The following is a 19,935-nucleotide window of genomic DNA, read 5'->3' on the forward strand; positions in this document are numbered from 1 at the left end:
ATTTCATCATCATCTCCACCTCAGGAGGAGGTGATGAGCACCAGGAGCCCTCCTGGCCCTGTCAGCATAGGACTGAGAGGCTCACTCCTCCCTTCCCCTTCGCAGGCCCATTATCCTTCCACAGGAGCAGCTGGCCTCAGGGAAGCCATAGGCTTTTCCAGACGTCTCTTGATCCGCGCCGACAGTGACATGGTCTTCACAGGGCTGCCTGCCTGTCTTCCTCTTTATCTCTATGCTTTTCTGTCACTTCATGTCTGTTATCCTTAAACCTGTCACTTTTTCTCCCCTCAATCCTGTCCTTTCTCTGTTTTGTCTTGTCTTGTTCCTTTTATGAAGGGAAGTGTGAAGTAAGAAAACTTTATCTGCACCTTCTGTTTCAGCTCCTTTGAATTTGCTTTTGAACTCTCTCGGCTGGCCCTCAAGCACAAAACCCCCGAGATCCATCTCAAATATGCTATGTACCTGGAGGATGAGGTATGGGTGTGATTTGGACCCTGACCGCAGAGCCCTCTTGTTCCATCCCCTAGTGCACCGCTGCCTGGTGTGCAGACCCTGGTCTCGTGGCTGCCTGTGATGCCAGTCTCCTTCCCATCACGCACAGCTGTCCGTCTCCCTGTAGGGTAAATTTGAAGAGGCTGAAGCTGAATTCATCAAAGCTGGTAAACCCAGGGAAGCAGTCCTCATGTGAGTTACCCCATACATTCCTTAATCCTGTTTCCCCAGTCACAGTCCCAGGATCTTTCATGATTATCTTGACCTTCATTCAAACCTAGAACAAATCAGTGTTACACCCCTCAGTGACATGGCTGTTTGTCTCCCCGAATTGGGGCCTTAGTCCTATATTCATTCTCTCTTCTGTCCCCATTTGGGGGCAGGTTTGTTCATAATCAGGACGGGGAGACAGCTCAGTGTGTGGCCGAGGCCCACGTGAGGTGCTTGTGGGACAGGCTCGGAGGGCGTCGGAGGAGGAGGACTTTCAGAAAGCAGAAGGGCTGCTGCTCTGGGCCCAGAGATCAGGCCTGACTCTCAATTATAATAAGGTGGGGACTGGATTCAGGGCCATGAGGGGACGGAGAGAGTCTGAGAGCCCACAGATAGCCACAGTGACCCCTGGTATGAAGAAAGATCAGGGAGATTAGTACTGGGGAGTGGGAAAGACAGAAAAGAGGAAGGAGAAGAGAGGTCTAAGGACCCAGGAGTCCGTGGACCAGGGCACCTGTGTGGCAGTGGGAAGCTGTCATGCCTGCCTCTGCCTTCTTGATACCTGGAAATCTGAGCAGGAGGCTGGATTATGAAGTGACACGCTGCAGATCTGCAAGGACTATGTGCCTGGCCAGCTGGAGGCTCTGCAGGAGGAGTATGAGTGGGAAGCTACTAAGAAGGGGGCCAGGTATGAGGCCAGAGGTCCAGCAGCAGTGGCAGCACTGGGAGGGTCATGAGGCATGCACAGGTTAGAGCATGCCGCCCCCCCATGCCTAGTCCCAGTGCTCTAATCTCCAGAGGGGTGTGGAGGGACTCGTGGAACAAGCTCAACACTGGGAGCAGGCTGGGAGTACAGCCGTGCCGTGGACTGCTACCTCAGAGTGCAAGACTCTAGAAACAGCGGCCTGATGGAGAAGGGCTGGATGAAGGTGAGGGCAGCAGGCTCTTTCTGGCCCTCCTTCTTCCTAGGCCTCCATTCACACTCAGCTTCCCTTCTCACATCTACAGCTGTATACTCTGTGTCTTTTCCTTTACAATCAGGTAGCGGGAATCTGTGGAGCGCCCGCTGGATAATAGAGCCAGAACCTCTGAAGGCTGTTAAGCAGATGTAAGACAGAGCCCTGACAGCTAAAAGTTAGGGGAGTTGGACTAACACATGGCTCAGTTGATATTATATCAGAGTAAAGACCAAAGTGCGTGACTTAGAGTTAGGTATTATGGTGAGCAAAGAAAAGTCAAACTTGGTGTTTTCGAAGTGATTTTTACAACTTTAAAAATCGCTGGGCTGGGCACGGTGGCTCACGCCTGTAATTCCAGAACTTTGGGAGGCTGAAGCGGGTGGATCATCTGAGGTCAGAAGTTCGAGACAAGCCTGGCTAACATGGTGACACCCCGTTTCTACTAAAAATACAAAAAATTAGCCAGGCATGGTGGCCAATGCCTGTAATCCCAGCTACTCAGGAGGCTGAGGCAGCGGAATTGCTTGAACCTTAGACACAGAGGTTCAAGTCTCCCAACTTCAATTCTTTTTCTTTTTTGAGACGTAGTTTTCCTCTTGTTGCCCAGGTTACAGTGAGCTGAGATTGCACCACTGCACTCTGGCTTGGGCAACAAGAGTGAAACTCCGGCTCAAAAAAAAAAGAAAAAACAAATCATGTCTTGATATGCTATCCTTTCCAACTTTGTTCCTACAGTACTACTTAATTCATTTTCTAAAATACCATTCTGTTGGCTTCCGGTCAGCAACCTTCACAGCGATGACCCCGTGCCATCTATATATTGTCCAAAATGCTTCCATTCTCTTAATGGCCCCAGACAAGGCTTTTAGAAAGCTCGGTGCTGCATTCTGGCATGTGTGGTGGTGCGTGCCTGTAGTCCCAGCTACTTGGGAGGCTGAGGAAGGAGAATCGCTTAAACCCAGTAGGCGGAGGTTGTGGTGAACTGAGATCATGCCACTGCACTCCAGCCTGTGAGAAAGTGAGACTCTGTCCCAAAAAAGAAAAAGAAAAAAAAGGAAGAAGAATGCTTTGGCCAGTTCTGTTAATCTTTGTTATAGCATGAATTGATTCCTTGTACATTTTTTGTTTAGTGAATTAGCCCTGAAGAATCCAGTCACGTCCGGATGACCTGACAGAATAAATGTTCCAGACTTTGAAAATGAGACTGTAGATTCTGGGGCAGAGTGATCCTCTAAGGTCATTTAATTTCCCTCTCTGGCATCTCTTTTCTGTCCCAGTGCAATAGCAGCTAGGAAATGTGTCAAGCCTTAGATTTAGGAAACCGTATGTCTCAAATGTTCTGAGAGTACCTACTTAAAATATCCTAGCTTTCTTTAGTTTACTTGGTCTTGTATTCTAGTTTGTGGTTTGGGACATTTAACTCCATACCTGGACTTCTAGGGAGTGACTGGCTCTAGAGAAAATGCTTGCAGGGCAGAACAGGCCACTTGGAAGGCCTGCGTCTTTGAAACCTTGCCTCTATACTCCCTACTTAATGACAAGCTGTCTAGCCCAATCCTAGAAGAGTCATAAAGGAGTTCTTCCCCGAGTTTGGCTGTCAGAGCAGAGCCTAAGAACAGCTGCAGGAAGGGGCAGCAGATGCTACTTTGGGTGTGGCTCAGAGAAGAGACCTAAGCAGCCTGCACACTGACTGCATGCTGTCAGATTTACCTGGGAAAGCCCATTGTGATAGCACATGAAGTCACAGCCTGGAGGCAGAAAATCCCTCAGCTGAGAAGAGCATCTGGTTGAAAAATGGCACCCATTTGGGGGATGGACGTCCCACTGCTGTCATGTATCAACCTTTTATTCTTATTTGTTTTTTTCATTTTGGGGCTTTGGATGCTGTTCTCTGGGACTCAGAGCTGGAAGCAGGTGCCAGCCAAGATAAACTCAGAGGTATGTGATGTAGCCCTCCCCTTGAAACTCACTGGTCCCTGCTCCTGAGGCCATAGAAACTCCTATACTTTGGGTCAGGGAGGAACTGGATGTGGAGAGAGGGGAGCTGAGACAGTGCCCATGGATGTCTTCCTATAGGTCACTATAAACCATTTTCCCTTCAATTCATTTCAGCAGACCTTGAGCACCTATTATGTATGGCAGTGTAGTAGACATTGAGGAAGAATAAAAAACTATCCCCACTTTCTAGGAGCTCGAGGTGAAGTGGGGGAGACAGATAGACACATAACTTCAAGGAAAGAGAATGTGTTAAGAGTTAGTAGATGTATACATGTTGCTAAAGACATGGGAGGTAGACAGCATTTTGAACTAGGGGGCTCTATAAAATGCCATCTGGGAGAGCTCAGGTTTGAGTGTGCTTCAGAGGAAGAGTGGGATTTGTAAGGTGGTTGGGGTGAATAGAGGAGGGCGGTGGAAACCTTGAGAAAAGAGGGCATACACTGGAAAAAGGCATGGGAAAGGGAAGAGTATTGGATGTGTTTGAGGAGAGATGTCACCAATCTGGATGGAGTATAGAACTATCGGGACTCAAAGAAAAGGTTGAAAAGTTGACAGAGGTCACATTGTAGAGTTTTGAATGCCAGGTTGAATACTTTATATAAATACAACTGTGCAATTTGAAAGACATCAAAGATTTTAAAGCCAGGTAAAAAATGTGCCTTAGATCTGTGCTTTAGAGCAATGCTTCTCAAACTTTATCATGCATATGTGTCACCCGGGGGGGTCTTGCTAAAAAGCAGATTCTGATGTAGTAAGTCTGGGGTAGGGATTGAGTTTCTACAGTTCTAACAAGCTCCCAGGCGATGCTGCTGCCCTTGGACCGGGACCGCACTTTAAGAGTGAGGCTTTAAATACCTCCAGCAGGCTTTTATTATAGTTCTCTGGCATAGCTAGGCCATTTTAATGGTTTAGTGGGAAGAAGGGAGGAAATAAAAGAATAAGAGAATACGGTGAAAAAGAGAACATAGCCTGGCAGGAGGGGGCTCACACCTGTAATCCCAGCACTTTGGGAGGTTGAGGTGTGTGGATCACTTGAGGTTAGGAGTTCAAGACCAGCCTGGCCAACATGGTGAAACCCTGCCTCTACTAAAAATACTAAATTAGCCAGGCGTGGTGGCATGCACCTGTGGTCCCAGCTACTCAGGAGGCTGAGGCAGGAGAATGACTTGAACCTGGGAAGTGGAGGCTGCAGTGAGCCAGGGTGGTGCCACTGCACTGCACTCCAGCCTGGATGACAGAGCAAGATGCTGTCACAAACAAACAAAGACAGCACACACAGAACCCCCAAAGCTAACTGTGTCACTCTGCTAAAAGTAACTAAGCACACAAAATTTCTCTGTATCCTATTGCCTGCAGCAGCATTTTCAAACCTTTTTTGATTCTCAAACTTCTTTCACTCATAATTTTGTCAACCTCCTTAGCAACTTCAAAAGCAATTTGTCCTTTGTTCATAACATATAAGTTATTTTAGATAAATTTGATTTTAAAACAATAACTTTTTATAATTGGAAAGTTATTTTAACATCATCTTAAAGAGTAAAAGACAAACGTCTACTTTTTCTTCTGTAACAAGTGATGCATGACATTTAATTGACTTTAAGTATATTAGGTATGACAGTTTTCACAACTGCGCATGAGAAATAGCAAAGGTTTTGTTTTTGATTTTTGTCTATATCAAACATAATCTGGCTTAAGCCTCCCTTTACCTAGGTTGACAAAAAAAAAAAAAAAAAGTCCAACCTTTGTGTTGTGTAAGAATTCCAGAGTTTCTGCAGTTTATCCAGAGTAGAAGTGAGACAGGCCCTTAAGCTACAGGGACAGCTCTTGCTTTTGTGCTTAGCCGTCTGAAGGCAAAAACTGTCTCAACCCCTCTCTGCCAAGTTTGGTCTCCAGGGTCTTTGCTAAGGTTCCTAAACTGCTGTATCTGGGCTCTTAACACCAAAAGGGCTCGGGGACTCCCTACCCAGGGTCCTCCTACCCAGTGCACCTGAGGCATCAGGACTGTTGGCATTTCAGGGAGCCAGCTTCCTTCCGGTCTCAACCCTCTGGGACACTTCAGCTTAAAATTTTCACAGATCTAGACTTATTTGAGGATTGGTTTCTAGGTTCCTGACAATTGTTTCAGCCCTGAAATACGAACTCCCTGCTGTGCATTAGCAGTTCCAAGACCCTGTGGATAAAGGCCTGGCTACCTTCTTTGGTACAGGGAAGCATGAATCTACTTTCTTTGTCAGAAAATGCAGCAATAAAAATATAGTGTAAATTATTCAGGAAGTCACTCTGCCTCATAAAACAACTAATACAATTTCTTACTACATATTTATGTAACAAAAAACCTTTTTGTTAACAAACAATTTTTATTAAGGTACAATGAATACCATAAGATGCACAGATCTTAAGTGTATAGGGTGATGAGTTTTGACAAATGTACATACCCATGTAACTAAAACCCTGATCGAGATATGGCTTAGCCACAGCCCTGAATGGAAATGACCCTCATGTTGTTTTCTGGTCTCTGCCCTCCTCTCTGCTCAGAGACAACCTCTATTCTGATTTCTATCATCATGGATTAGTTGTGCCTGTTCTTTTTTTCTGAAGAAATTAAAAGTTAAATTTAAAAATATCTTACAACAAATAAAAGTGTAAAAAACAACATACCGAAACTCATGGACTGCAGCAAAAACAGTTAAAAAGGAAATTTATAGCAGTAAATGTTCTATGCTTTGAATATTTTGTCCTTTCAAAAGTCATACCTAAATGTCATCCCCAATGTGGCAGCATCGTGAGGGATTCTTTTTTTCTTTTTTTATTATTATACTTTAAGTTTTGCAATACATGTGCAGAATGTGCATGTTTGTTACATAGGTATACACGTGCCATGGTGGTTTGCTATACCCATCAACCCATCATTTACATTAGGTATTTCTGATAATGCTATCTCTCTCCCCGACAGGCCTCAGTGTGTGATGCTCCCCTTCTATGGCCATGTGTTCTCATTGTTCAACTTGCACTTATGAGTGAGAACATGCCATGTTTGGCTTTTTGTTCTTGTGTTAGTTTGCTGAGAATGATGGTGTCCAGCTTTATCCACATCTCTGCAAAGGACATGAACTCATCCTTTTTTATGACTGCATTGTACTCCATGGTGTATATGTGCCACATTTTCTTTATCCAGTCTATCATTGATGGGCATTTGAGTTGGTTCGAGGTCTTTGCTATTGTGAACACTGCTGCAATAAACATACATGTGCATGTGTCTTTATAGCAGAATGATGTATAAACCTTTGGGTATATACCCATTAAAGGGATTGCTGGATCAAATGGCATTTCTGGTTCTAGATGCTTGAGGAATCACCACACTGTCTTCCACATTGGTTGAACTAATTTACACTCCCACCAACAGTATAAAAGCATTCCTGTTTCTCCACATCCTCTCCAGCATCTGTTGTTTCCTGACTTTTTCATGATCATTGTAACTGGCATGAGATGGTATCTCACTGTGGTTTTGATTTGCATTTCTCTAATGACCAGTGATGATGAGCTTTTTTTCATATGTTTGTTGGCTGTTAGTTCTGCCTGTTCTTGAACCTTGCAAAAAATAGAATCATACAGTATATGTTCTTGTGTGTCTGACTTCTTTTGCTAAACATAATGTGTTTGAGATTCACACATGTTGTTGACAATTTTTTTTTTTTTTCTGAGACAGAGTCTCACTCTGTCATCCGGGCTGGAGTGCACTGGTGCAATCTTGGCTCACTTCAGCTTCCATCTCCCAGCTTCAAGCGAGTCTCCTGGCTCAGTCTACCAAGTAGCTGGGATTACAGGGGCTCACCACCATGCCCAGCTAATTTTTGTATTTTTAGTAGAGATGGGGTTCCGCTGTGTTAGCCACGCTGCTCTTGAACTCTTGACCTCAGGTGATCCACCCCACCCCGGCCTCCCAAAATGCTGAGATTACAGATGTGAGCCACTGTGCCCAGCCCACCTTTTTCATTTTAGTCACTCTGGTGAGTCTGCATGATATTGCACTGTGGTTTTAATGTGCATTTCCCTAATGACTAATAATAGTGTACAACTTCTCATGTTTATCGGCTATTTAGAAATTTTCTTTTGTGAACTGCCTGTTCATCTTTTGCACATTTTTAATAATTGAGTTATCAGTGTTTCTTTTACTTAACTGATTTGTAGGAATTCTTTGAATACTATGGACATGAGTCCTTTGCCACATACAGGTATTTAAAATAAATTCTACCACTCTGTGACTCGTTTTTTCATTTACAGTGGTGTCTTAATGACCAAAAATTCTAAATTTTAATGAAATCCAATTTATGAAGTTTTGTTGTTAAGATTAGTGTTCTCCTCCTTACCCCCACCCCCACCCCCAGTGCAAGAAATCTTTGCTTACCACTAGACCATGAAGATACCCATCTATATTTCTTCTAGAAGCCTTATTTTTTTTCTTTCACATTTAGATCTATGATCCATCTCAAATTATTTTTGTGTATGGTGAGGGGTAGGGGTCAACACTCCCCTCCTCCCTATGTAGATATCTAATTCTTCCAGTACGGCAGGAACTAGGGTGAAAATGAGTGAGGTACTTACCTTGAACACAGAATGTAAGGAGCACCAAAACTTAATAATCGAGATATTTAATGAAACATTCTTGGCTGGGCACAGTGGCTCACTCCTGTAATCCCAGCACTTTGAGGCTGAAGCAGGCAGATCATGAGGTCAGGAGATCGAGACTATCCTGACCAACATGGTGAAACCCCGTCTCTACTAAAAATACAAAAATTAGCCAGGAGTGGTGGCACGTGCCTGTAATTCCAGCTACTCGGGAGGCTGAGGCAGGAGAATCACTTTAACCTGGGAATCAGAGGTTGCAGTGAGCCGTGATTGCACCACTGCACTCCAGCCTGGCTACAGAGTGAGACTCCATCTCAAAAAAAAAAAAAAAAATTAAACACAATACCATTATCATGCCAAAAAATTTAACAGTAATTTTGTAATACCATCAAATACCCTTCAGCGTTCAAATTCCAACTATCATCTGGGTGTGGTGGCTCACAACTGTAATCCCAGCACTTTGGGAGACCGAGGCAGAAGAATTGCTTGAGCTCAGGAGTTGGAGATCAGCCTGGGCAACATGGTGAAACCCTGTCTCTACTAACAATACAAAAATTAGCTGGGTGTGGTGGTGTGTGCCTGTGGTCCCAGCTACTCAGGAGGCTGAGATGAGAGGATCACTTAAGTCTGGAGGGAAAAGGTTGCAGTCAAGACTGCTCCCCAGCATACCAGCTTGGGTGATGGAACCAGATCTTGTTTCAAAAAAAAAAAATTCGAATTGTCTTCTAAGTGATATAAATTATTATTTACAGTCTGTTTGATTAAAGATCACAGATTGAAATGGATTTGTGCATCTCTTAACTGTCTTCTAATCTGTAAATCGTTCATTTTCATTTCTTTCTTTTATTTTATCCAATTATGTGTTGAAGAAATGGGGTCAGGTGTGGTGCCTCACACCTGTAATCCTGGCACTTTGAGAGGCCAAGGTGGGTGGATCACGTGAGGTCAGGAGTTTGAGACAAGCCTGGCCAACATGGTGAAACCCTGTCTCTACTGAAAATACAAAAAATTAGCCAGGCGTGGTGGTATGTGCCTGTAATCCCAGCTACTTGGGAGGCTGAGCCAGGAGAATTGCTTGAACCCGGGAGGCAGAGGTTGCAGTGAGCTGAGATCGCTCCACTGCACTCCATTCTGGGTAATGGAGCAAGACTCCATCTCAAAAAATAAAAAATAAATAAATTTGTTTTGTAGAGTTGGGGTCTCACTATATTGCTCTGACTGGTCTTGAATTTCTGGCCTCAAGCAATCCTCCCACCTTGGCCTCCCAAAGTGCTAGGATTACAGGCATGAGCCACCATACCCAGCCTAAATGTCATTTTCTAAATGATCCTGATACTTGAAAACACAATAGATTTTTCTATATTGACCTTGAGATGTTGCTAAATTTGCTTATCAATTCTAATTATCTATCTGTAGGTGTTTTTGAATATTCTACACAATTATATTGTCTGCAAATAATAATTTTATTTCTTCCTTTCTGATTCTTATACCTTTTCTTTCTTTTTTTTTTTTTTTACTGCATAGAAGTTTATTGTGAAAGTAAATTTAACATACAAACACACAGTATGGCTAATGGTGGCAAAAGCAATCTGGTAGCTTAAGGCAAATGTTAATGGAGATCAATTTAGAAAAGATGATGCAATTATGTAATTTTGTTTAAATATAGATTATGAAAGAATATCAAATTGCATCAATAACTTACTAGAAGTAGTTTTCAAAGCCTGCACTAATGGAGAAAAAGAGCTCATGATCTTAATGCCAGCATTAAGACAGACAGAAGCAGTGCAGTGCTTAACGACAGGAAAATCCAGTATTTACAGAAGGATGGTAACAGGAACATTTCATGGCATTTGATCGTATTTACTGGTGGACTGAAAGCCCTTAGCTAGACAATAGAGGAAAATGTACCATCATCATGTTATTTAAAAAAATTTAAGTGCAGAAGTCAAAAACCAAGGAGCTCTGTAATAAAGTAACCATCAAACACCACTGTAAGGATCACTTAAATAGCAATTCCCTCAGGGGAAATTAGGGCACTGAGTGTGTAAACATGTGAGCTGTGCAACACCAAAGCCAACCAAATTCATTCATAGTACTTATACTTACACAAGATCAGCGTGGTCTTTAATGATGCATTATTGTTTATAACAATTTAAACACACTCCTTACCATGCATGACTTCAAATATATAACAAATATTTTTATTCTGATACAGGATATCAGTTATGAAATAAGATCTATATACAATGAAAGTAACACCTCCCTCACCAATCAAGTAGTTTTATGCTTTTTAAATGCAAAGACCTTATTCAGACTTCAGTTCATTTTTTTGAATTGACTGTGTCAGTTTTTCACTCATTAAAATAATGCCATTTTATGATAAAATACATTTTTCAAAAATTCAGAAATGTAGTAACATTTAATAAATGTGACCATGAAAAATATTTGTAAGGAGGTGCCAAATGACCTAGCACTTTTTTCCAGTCTGTATCTAAAAAAAAGTTGCACTCAATTTGACAGAAAGCCTATTTAAAAAATATTCTTACATTAATTCATCTCAAAAGTTTCTATTAATAGTCCTTTTGCAAAATACCATATATATAGCTGAAAATGTTTTTTTCCAGAATTAATAGAAGAAAATGTATCCTCTGCACAGATGAACATTTTCTCTCTAAAACTAATCTTCCATCATCACCCAGCATGTTTTTACAAAAGCATGCAATATAAAATACACATAAAAGCAGCTATCTTAAACATGATTTTGATACAATATTACCTTTGTAGCTGATTCATCACTGTCTCCAGTTTAATATGCTGTTACATACATGAAGAAGCTCCAGTATCCCTTTTCTGATTGACTATTTTAAAAAATTCCTGAATAAAATAGAAGCCAGCCTGTGACTTCTTTAGGCATTTCAGTAGAAGATCATCTATGGAGACTATCTCCAGCCAAACTCATGATAGAGCAGAAGCTAAAACAGTCTGGGTCAGATTACAGAGTTAATACCAATTTTAAAGTTTTACATTTAAAAAGAAAGAGCCTGTAATTCCAGCACTCTGGGAGGCTGAGGCAGGAGGATCGTTTGATGCCAGGAGTTTGAGACCAGCCTGGGCAACACTGCAAAACCCTGTCTCTCTATATATAAAATTTTAAAGAAAGGAAGAAAGAAAGAGTGCTGATTATTAGCATTTAAAAGGATACTGCAACTTTAACCACTGTAAATTTTGTTAGAAGGCTGTGGCAGACAGCTCTAGGCTACTAGGTATTGAGCCTGTAAATAATGCAAACAACATCAGCAGTTTAAAAATGCTATAAAACTATAAAAACACAAAAGAAAATGGGGCAAACAAAACAAAACAAAAAACAAGAATGCTTATCTAAAATGAAGCTGTATAATCAAAACATCTAGAAGTACAAACAAAAATTAGAAAAAATGATTAGAGAAATCCTCTGATATAATTTTAATTTCTTGACCTGTTTTAAAATGACACAAAGTTTTAAATCAAAATGGAAGAAAAAGAGCTTTACAAGTAGATAGTTTCAACTCACTAAAATAATGCCGAGGGGAGGACTCAAGATGGCGCTGTGAGAACAACCCAGGATTGGAGCTCTTGTTGAATCCGCAAAGAGGTGAGTCCGAGCTGCATTTCCAGACTGATCTCTGTTGCCCACAGAATGGGGAAACTCCCAAGTATAAAAAAGACACGGGACGCCAGGCAGTAAGTCTGCCTGGCGAAGCCGGCAGCCGGGGTGCGGCGGCGACCGGCCCTACCCAGCAATCCCCACAGGGCGCGCTTGTCCGGGTGCCCTGTTGAACCGGCAACCTGAGACTTGAGAGGGCTGCACTTGAGACTGAACGAGACTTGGACAGTAGGCCAGCCCAGGGGATTGCAGGGACAGAGCGTTCGGGATACCCAGTGGGACGAACAAAACCGCGATTTGAAACTATCCCGGGCAGACGGTCCGAGACGCTCTGTGGGGGAGGGGCATCAACCACTACTGAGGCAACCCGCCCCAACTGAGATACACGCCCACTGCTGACGCAGCCAGCCATTGCCAAGGCAACCCGTCCCTACTGAGATGCACGCCCACTGCTGACGCAGCCAGCCATTGCCAAGGCAACCCGTCCCTACTGAGATGCACGCCCACTGCTGACGCAGCCTGCCGTTGCCGAGGCAACACGCTACAATGAAGAGACTCCGCCGCAGGGCGTGGCGGAGACCACAGCAGAGCCTGCAGGAACAGGGCGAATCACTCAACAGCAGGGCAGAGACTCGGCAGGCAAACAGTGGCTAGTCTGCCTCCTAGCTGGGCAGGACACCTCAAAGGACATCGAAAAATAAAGCCTGAACCCCCCAACACAGAGCATTTGAGAAAAAAAGGTTTTTTTTAATGAGCTCTGTTGCAGCAGAATCAAACATAGCAGCCTAACAGCCCTGAATGAACAACAGAGCTCACAGCTCAGAAATTGAGCTCCTAAAAAGAACAGACTGTCTCCTCAAGCAGCTCCCTGACCCCTCTATATCCAAAAGACTGACATTTGGCAGGCATCATCCTGGGACAAAGATAGCAGAAAAAGAAACGGGTAGCATCCCTCACTGCGCCACAGCTGCTAGAGGTGCACCCCAGACAAGCAGGGCCTGGAGTGGACCTCAGCAGTCGTACAGCGAAGGGGCTAGGCTGGTAGAAGGAAAACCAAGTAACAGAAATACTTCATCATCAACAATCTGGGTGTCCACTCAGAGACCCAATTGAAAAGTCAGCAACTACACAGATGACAAGCGGATAAACCCACAAAGATTGGAAGAAACCAGCAAAAAAAGGAGGAAAACACCCGAAACCAGAACACCTCGCCTCCTAGAAAGGACGAAAAGTCCTCACCAGCAAGGGAACAAAGCTGGACGGAGAATGACTGTGACGAAATGACGGAATTAGACTTCAGAAGGTGGATAATGAGAAACATTTGTGAGCTAAAATAACATGTATTAAATCAATGCAAAGAAACTAAGGAACTTCAAAAAAGATATGAGGAAATGATAACAAGAATGGATAACTTAGAGAGGAATATGAATGAATTAAAGGAGCTGAAAAACACAATACGAGAACTTCGCGAAGCATGCACAAGTTTCAATAGCCGAATTGACCAAGCAGAAGAAAGAATATCTGAAGTCGAAGACCAACTCAACGAAATAAAACGAGAAACCAAGATTAGAGAAAAAAGCGCAAAAAGGAATGAACAAAGTCTCCAAGAAACGTGGGACTATGTGAAAAGACCTAACCTACGTTTGATAGGTGTACCAGAAGGGGACGAAGAGAATGAATCCAAGCTGGAAAATACTCTTCAGGACATCATCCAGGAAAACTTCCCCCACCTAGCAAGACAGGCCAACACTCAAATGCAGGAAATTCAGAGAACACCACAAAGATATTCTGCAAGAAGAGCAACCCCAAGGCACATAATCGTCAGATTCAACAAGGTTGAAATAAAGGAGAAAATACTAAGGGCAGCCAGAGAGAAAGGTCGAGTTACCCACAAAGGGAAGCCCATCAGACTCACAGCAGATCTCTCGGCAGAAACACTACAAGCCAGAAGAGAATGGGGGCCAGTATTCAACATTCTTAAAGAAAAGAACTTTCAACCCAGAATTTCATGTCCAGCCAAACTGAGCTTCAGAAGTGAAGGAAAAATAAAATCCTTTGCGAACAAGCAAGTACTCAGAGATTTTGTCACCACCAGGCCTGCTTTACAAGACCTCCTAAAAGAGGCACTACACATAGAAAGGATCAACCAGTACCAGCCATTCCAAAATCACACTGAATGCTAAAGAGCATCAACATAATGAAGAATCTACAACAACTAACAGGAAAAACAGCCACTTAGCATCAAAATGGCAGTATCAAATTCACACATAACAATACTAACCCTAAATGTAAATGGACTAAATGCACCAATCAAAAGAAACAGACTGGCAAATTGGATAAAAATCCAAAACCCATCAGTGTGCTGTATCCAGGAAACCCATCTCACATGCAAGGATACACAAAGGCTCAAAATAAAGGAATGGAGGAAGATTTACCAAGCAAATGGAGAGCAAAAAAAAGCAGGAGTTGCAATTCTCATCTCTGATAAAATAGACTTTAAAGCAACAAAGATCAAAAGAGACAAAGAAGGCCATTACATAATGGTAAAAGGATCAATAAAACAAGAAGAGCTAACGATCCTAAACATATATGGACCCAATGCAGGAGCACCCAGATACGTAAGGCAAGTTCTTAATGACTTACAAAGAGACTTAGACTCCCACACAATAATAATGGGAGACTTTAACACTCCACTGTCAATATTAGACAGATCAACCAGACAGAAAATCAACAAGGATATCCAGGGCTTGAACTCAGACCTGGAGCAAGCAAACCTGATAGACATTTACAGAACTCTCCACCCCAAATCCACAGAATATACATTCTTCTCAGCACCACATCACACCTACTCAAAAATTGACCACATAATTGGAAGTAAAGCACTGCTCAACAAATGCAAAACAACTGAAATCATAACAAACAGCCTCTCAGACCATAGTGCAATCAAGTTAGAACTCAGAATACAGAAACCAACCCAGAACCGCACAGCTTCATGGAAACTGAACAACTGGCTCTTGAATGTTGACTGGGTAAACAATGAAATGAAGTCAGAAATAAAGAAGTTCTTCAAAACCAATGAGAACGAAGACACAACATGCCAGAACCTCTGGGACACATTTAAAGCAGTCTCTAGAGGAAAGTATATAGCAATAAGTGCCCATATGAGGAGAATGGAGAGATCCAAAATTGACACCCTATCGTCAAAATTGAAAGAGCTAGAGGAGCAAGATCAAAAAAACTCAAAACCCAGCAGAAGACAAGAAATAACTAAGATCAGAGCTGAACTGAAGGAGATTGAGACACGAAAAACCCTTCAAAAAATCAATAAATCCAAGAGCTAGTTTTTTGAAAAGATCAACAAAATAGACAGACCACTAGCCAGATTGATTAAAAAGAAAAGAGAGAACAACCAAATAGATGCAATAAAAAATGATAAAGGGGAAATCACCACAGATTCCACAGAAATTCAAACCATCATCAGAGAATGTTACAAACAACTCTATGCACATAAACTAGTAAACATGGAAGAAATGGATAAATTCCTGGACTCCTGCATCCTCCCAAGCCTAAACCAGGAGGAAGCTGAAACTATGAATAGACCAATAACAAGGTCAGAAGTCGAGGCAGCAATTAAGAGCCTACCACACAAAAAAAGCCCAGGTCCAGATGGGTTCACAGCCAAATTCTACGAGACACACAAAGAGGAGCTGGTACCATTCCTTCTAAAACTATTTCAAACAATCCAAAAAGAGGGAATACTTCCCAAATCATTTTATGAGACCAACATCATTCTGATACCAAAACCCGGCAGAGACCCAACAAGAAAAGAAAACTTCAGGCCAATATCCATGATGAACATAGATGCAAAAATCTTCAATAAAATATTGGCAAGCCGATTGCAACAGCAAATCAAAAAACTTATTCACCATGATCAAGTAGGATTCATCCCGGGGATGCAAGGCTGGTTCAACATACGCAAGTCTATAAACGTAATTCACCACATAAACAGAACCAAAAACAAAAACCACATGATTATCTCAATTGATGCAGAGAAGGCATTTGACAAAATTCAACAGCCCTTTATGCTAAAAACCCTCAATAAACTCGGTATCGATGGAACATATCTCAAAGTAATAAAAGCTATTTATGACAAACCAACAGCCAATATCATACTGAATGGGCAAAAACTGGAAGCATTCCCTTTGAAATTGGGCACTAGACAAGGATGCCCTCTTTCACCACTCCTATTCAATATAGTTCTGGAAGTTCTAGCCAGAGCAATCAGGCAAGAAAAAGAAATAAAGGGTATTCAAATAGGAAAGGAGGAAGCCAAATTGTCTCTATTTGTAGACGACATGATAGTATACCTAGAAGACACCATCACCTCAGCCCAAAAACTCCTGAAACTGATAAGCAACTTCAGCAAAGTCTCAGGATATAAAATCAATGTGCAAAAATCACAAGCATTCGTCTACACCAATAACAGACTTAAAGAAAGCCAAATCAAGAGCGAACTGCCATTCACAATTGCTACAGAAAGAATAAAATACCTTGGAATACAACGCACAAGGAACGTAAGGGACCTCTTCAAGGAGAACTACAAACCGCTGCTCAACGAAATCAGAGAGGACACAAACAGATGGAGAAACATTCCATGTTCATGGTTAGGAAGAATTAACATCGTGAAAATGGCTATACTGCCCAAAGTAATTTACAGAATCAACGCTATCCCCATCAAGCTACCATTGACTTTCTTTACAGAACTGGAAAAAACCACCATGAACTTCATATGGAACCAAAAGAGAGCCCACATAGCCAAGTCAATTCTAAGCAAAAAGAACACAGCGGGGGGCATCACACTACCGGATTTCAAACTATACTACAAGGCTACAGTAATCAAAACAGCATGGTACTGGTACCAAAACAGAGATATAGACCAATGGAACAAAACAGAGGCACCGGAGGCAACACAACATATCTACAACTATACAATCTTTGATAAACCTGACAAAAACAAGCAAGGGGGAAAGAATTCCCTGTTTAACAAATGGTGTTGGGAAAACTGGCTAGCCATGTGCAGAAAGCAGAAACTGGACCCCTTCCTGACACCTTACACTAAAATTAACTCCAGATGGATTAAAGACTTAAACATAAGACTTGGCACGATAAAAACCCTAGAAGGAAATCTAGGCAAAACTATCCAGGACATAGGAGTAGGCAAGGACTTCATGAACAAAACACCAAAAGCATTGGCAACAAAAGCCAAAATAGACAAATGGGACCTAATGAAACTCCACAGCTTCTGCACGGCAAAAGAAACAGTCACTAGAGTGGATCGGCAACCAACAGAATGGGAAAAAATTTTTGCAGTTTACCCATCTGACAAAGGGCTGATATCCAGAATTTACAAAGAACTCAAACGGATTTACAGGAAAAAAACAAACAAGCCCATTCAAAAGTGGGCAAAGGATATGAACCGACACTTTACGAAAGAAGACATATATGAGGCCAACAATCATATGAAAAAATGCTCATCGTCACTGGTCATCAGAGAGATGCAAATCAAAACCACATTGAGATACCATCTCACGCCAGTTAGAATGGCGATCATTAAAAAATCTGGAGACAACAGATGCTGGAGAGGATGTGGAGAAAAAGGAACACTTACACTGTTGGTGGGAGTGTAAATTAGTTCAACCATTGTGGAAGACAGTGTGGCGATTCCTCAAGGCCTTAGAAATAGAAATTCCATTTGACCCAGCAATCCCATTACTGGGTATATATCCAAAAGACTATAAATCGTTCTACTATAAGGACACATGTACACGAATGTTCATTGCAGCACTGTTTACAATTGCAAAGACCTGGAATCAACCCAAATGCCCATTGATAATAGACTGGATTGGAAAAATGTGGCACATATACACCATGGAATATTATGCAGCAATCAGAAATTATGAGTTTGTGTCATTTGTAGGGACATGGATGAATCTGGAGAACGTCATCCTCAGCAAACTGACACAAGAACAGAAAATGAAACACCGCATATTCTCACTCATAGGCGGGTGATGAAAAATGAGAACACATGGACACAGAAAGGGGAGTACTAAACACTGGGGTCTATTGGGGGGAAAAGGGGAGGGCCAGTGGGAGGGGGAGGTGGGGAGGGATAGCCTGGGGAGAAATGCCAAATGTGGGTGAAGGGGAGAAGGAAAGAAAAGCACACTGCCATGTGTGTTCCTACGCAACTGTCTTGCATGCTCTGCTCATGTACCCCAAAACCTAAAATCCAATAAAAAATTTAAAAATAAATAAATAAATAAATAAATAAATAAATAAAATAATGCCAACAAGGTAAGCTTGAGTAGAGGAAAGTTTTCAAGAATTTACCATATATGTGTAATGTTTGGTATATGGCTTTTGCAATTACTCTGTCAAACTAAGGAAGTTCCCTTTTATTTCTAGTCTGCAAACAGTTTTAGTATGAATGGGTGTTAATTTTTTTTTTTTTTTTTTTTTTTGAGACGGAATCTCACTCTGTTGCCGGGGCTGGAGTGCAGTGGTGCGATCTTGGCTCACTGCAACCTCCGCCTCCTGAGTTCAAATGATTCTTGTGCCTCATTCTCTTGAGCATCTGGGATTTCAGGCAAGCATCACCACACCTGACTAATTTTTGTATTTTCAGTAGAGATGAGGTTTCACCATTTTGGCTAGGCTGGCCTCAAACTCCTGACCTCAGGAGTTTGACATCCCAAAGTGCTCACAAGCATAAGCCACTGTGCCTGGCCGGGTGATAAATTTTATCAAGTAATTTTCATGTCTCTATGTGAGATGGTTATATGTTTTTCTTGTTTATTCTATCAATGTGCTGAATTACACAGAGTTTTGAAAATAAAACAACTGTGAATTCTTGGAATAAATATAACATGTTCATGATGATGTTCATGATGCTTTTCTTTTCTTTTCGTCTTCTTTTTTTTCTCTTTCTTGATATGGAGTCTCACTCTGTCACCCAGGCTGGAGTGCAGTGGTATAATCTCGGCTCACTCCAACCTCACCTCTTGGTTCAAGGGATTCTCCTGACTCAGTCTTTCTAGTAGCTGGGATTACATGTGCCTGCACAACACTTGGCTAATTTTTAATATTATTAATAGAGATGGGTTTCATCATGTTGGATAGGCTGGTCTTGAACTCCTGACCTCAAGGGATCCACCTGCCTTGGTCTCCCAGAGTGCTGGGATTACAGGTCTGAGCCACTGCGCCAGGCAGATGCTTTTCATATATTACTGGATTCACTTTGCTGATATTTGTTTTAGGACTTTTGTATCTACGTCCATGAAAGAGATTGGCTTATAATTTTTCTTTCTAATATTGTCCTTATTAGATTTTAGAATCAAGTCAGTCCTGCCTCCTAACATAGAAGAAGAAGTCATTCCTCTTTTTCACCTCATTGGAATAAGAGACACCCCTAAAACAAAATTCTAAAGGTTTTTGATGTTTTATGCCAGGAACCTGTGACAAAACGAGATTATTCTTTATTATAACAAACACACATATATGAGAGAGAGAGATTGATTTTACGAAATTGACTCACAAAATTGTCAGGGCTTAACAAATCAGAAATCCTTAGGACATACCAGAAACTCAGATAACTGAGTTGATGTATCAGTCTTGAGTCCAAAATCAGTGTGTAGGCCAGGCTTGAAACTTAGGCAAGGATTTTCCATTGCAGTCTTGAGGCAGAATTCCTTCCTCTTCAGGAAACCTCAGTGACTGCTCTTAAGGCCTTCAATGGATTGGATGATGCCCGCCCACATTATGGATGTTAATCTGCTTTAAGGTGTACTAATTCTAAATATTAAGCACATCTGAAAACTACTTTCACAGCAACACCTAGACTAGCTATTGAACAAGCAACTGGGCACACAGCTCATCCAAGTTGACATGAAACTAACCATCACAATTCTATGCTTTCTTCTGAGAGTTTTATAATTTTACAGCTCTTAC

General features: G+C 41.9%; 1 pseudogene across 1 annotated transcript in view; it reads left to right on the forward strand.

Moving 5' to 3' along the window:
- LOC100396415 (intraflagellar transport protein 172 homolog) overlaps positions 1-19,935 on the forward strand; it is a 51,881-nt pseudogene that overhangs the window by 20,836 nt on the left and 11,110 nt on the right. The window contains exons 20-25 of the transcript XR_013526045.1: positions 381-474; positions 620-684; positions 876-1,040; positions 1,281-1,390; positions 1,503-1,631; positions 3,564-3,599. The product of XR_013526045.1 is annotated as an intraflagellar transport protein 172 homolog (transcript). The remainder of the gene's footprint in view (positions 1-380; positions 475-619; positions 685-875; positions 1,041-1,280; positions 1,391-1,502; positions 1,632-3,563; positions 3,600-19,935) is intronic.

The sequence above is a fragment of the Callithrix jacchus genome, chromosome 14 (genome assembly GCF_049354715.1).
Source record: "Callithrix jacchus isolate 240 chromosome 14, calJac240_pri, whole genome shotgun sequence".
NCBI classification, from domain to species: Eukaryota; Metazoa; Chordata; class Mammalia; order Primates; family Cebidae; genus Callithrix; species Callithrix jacchus.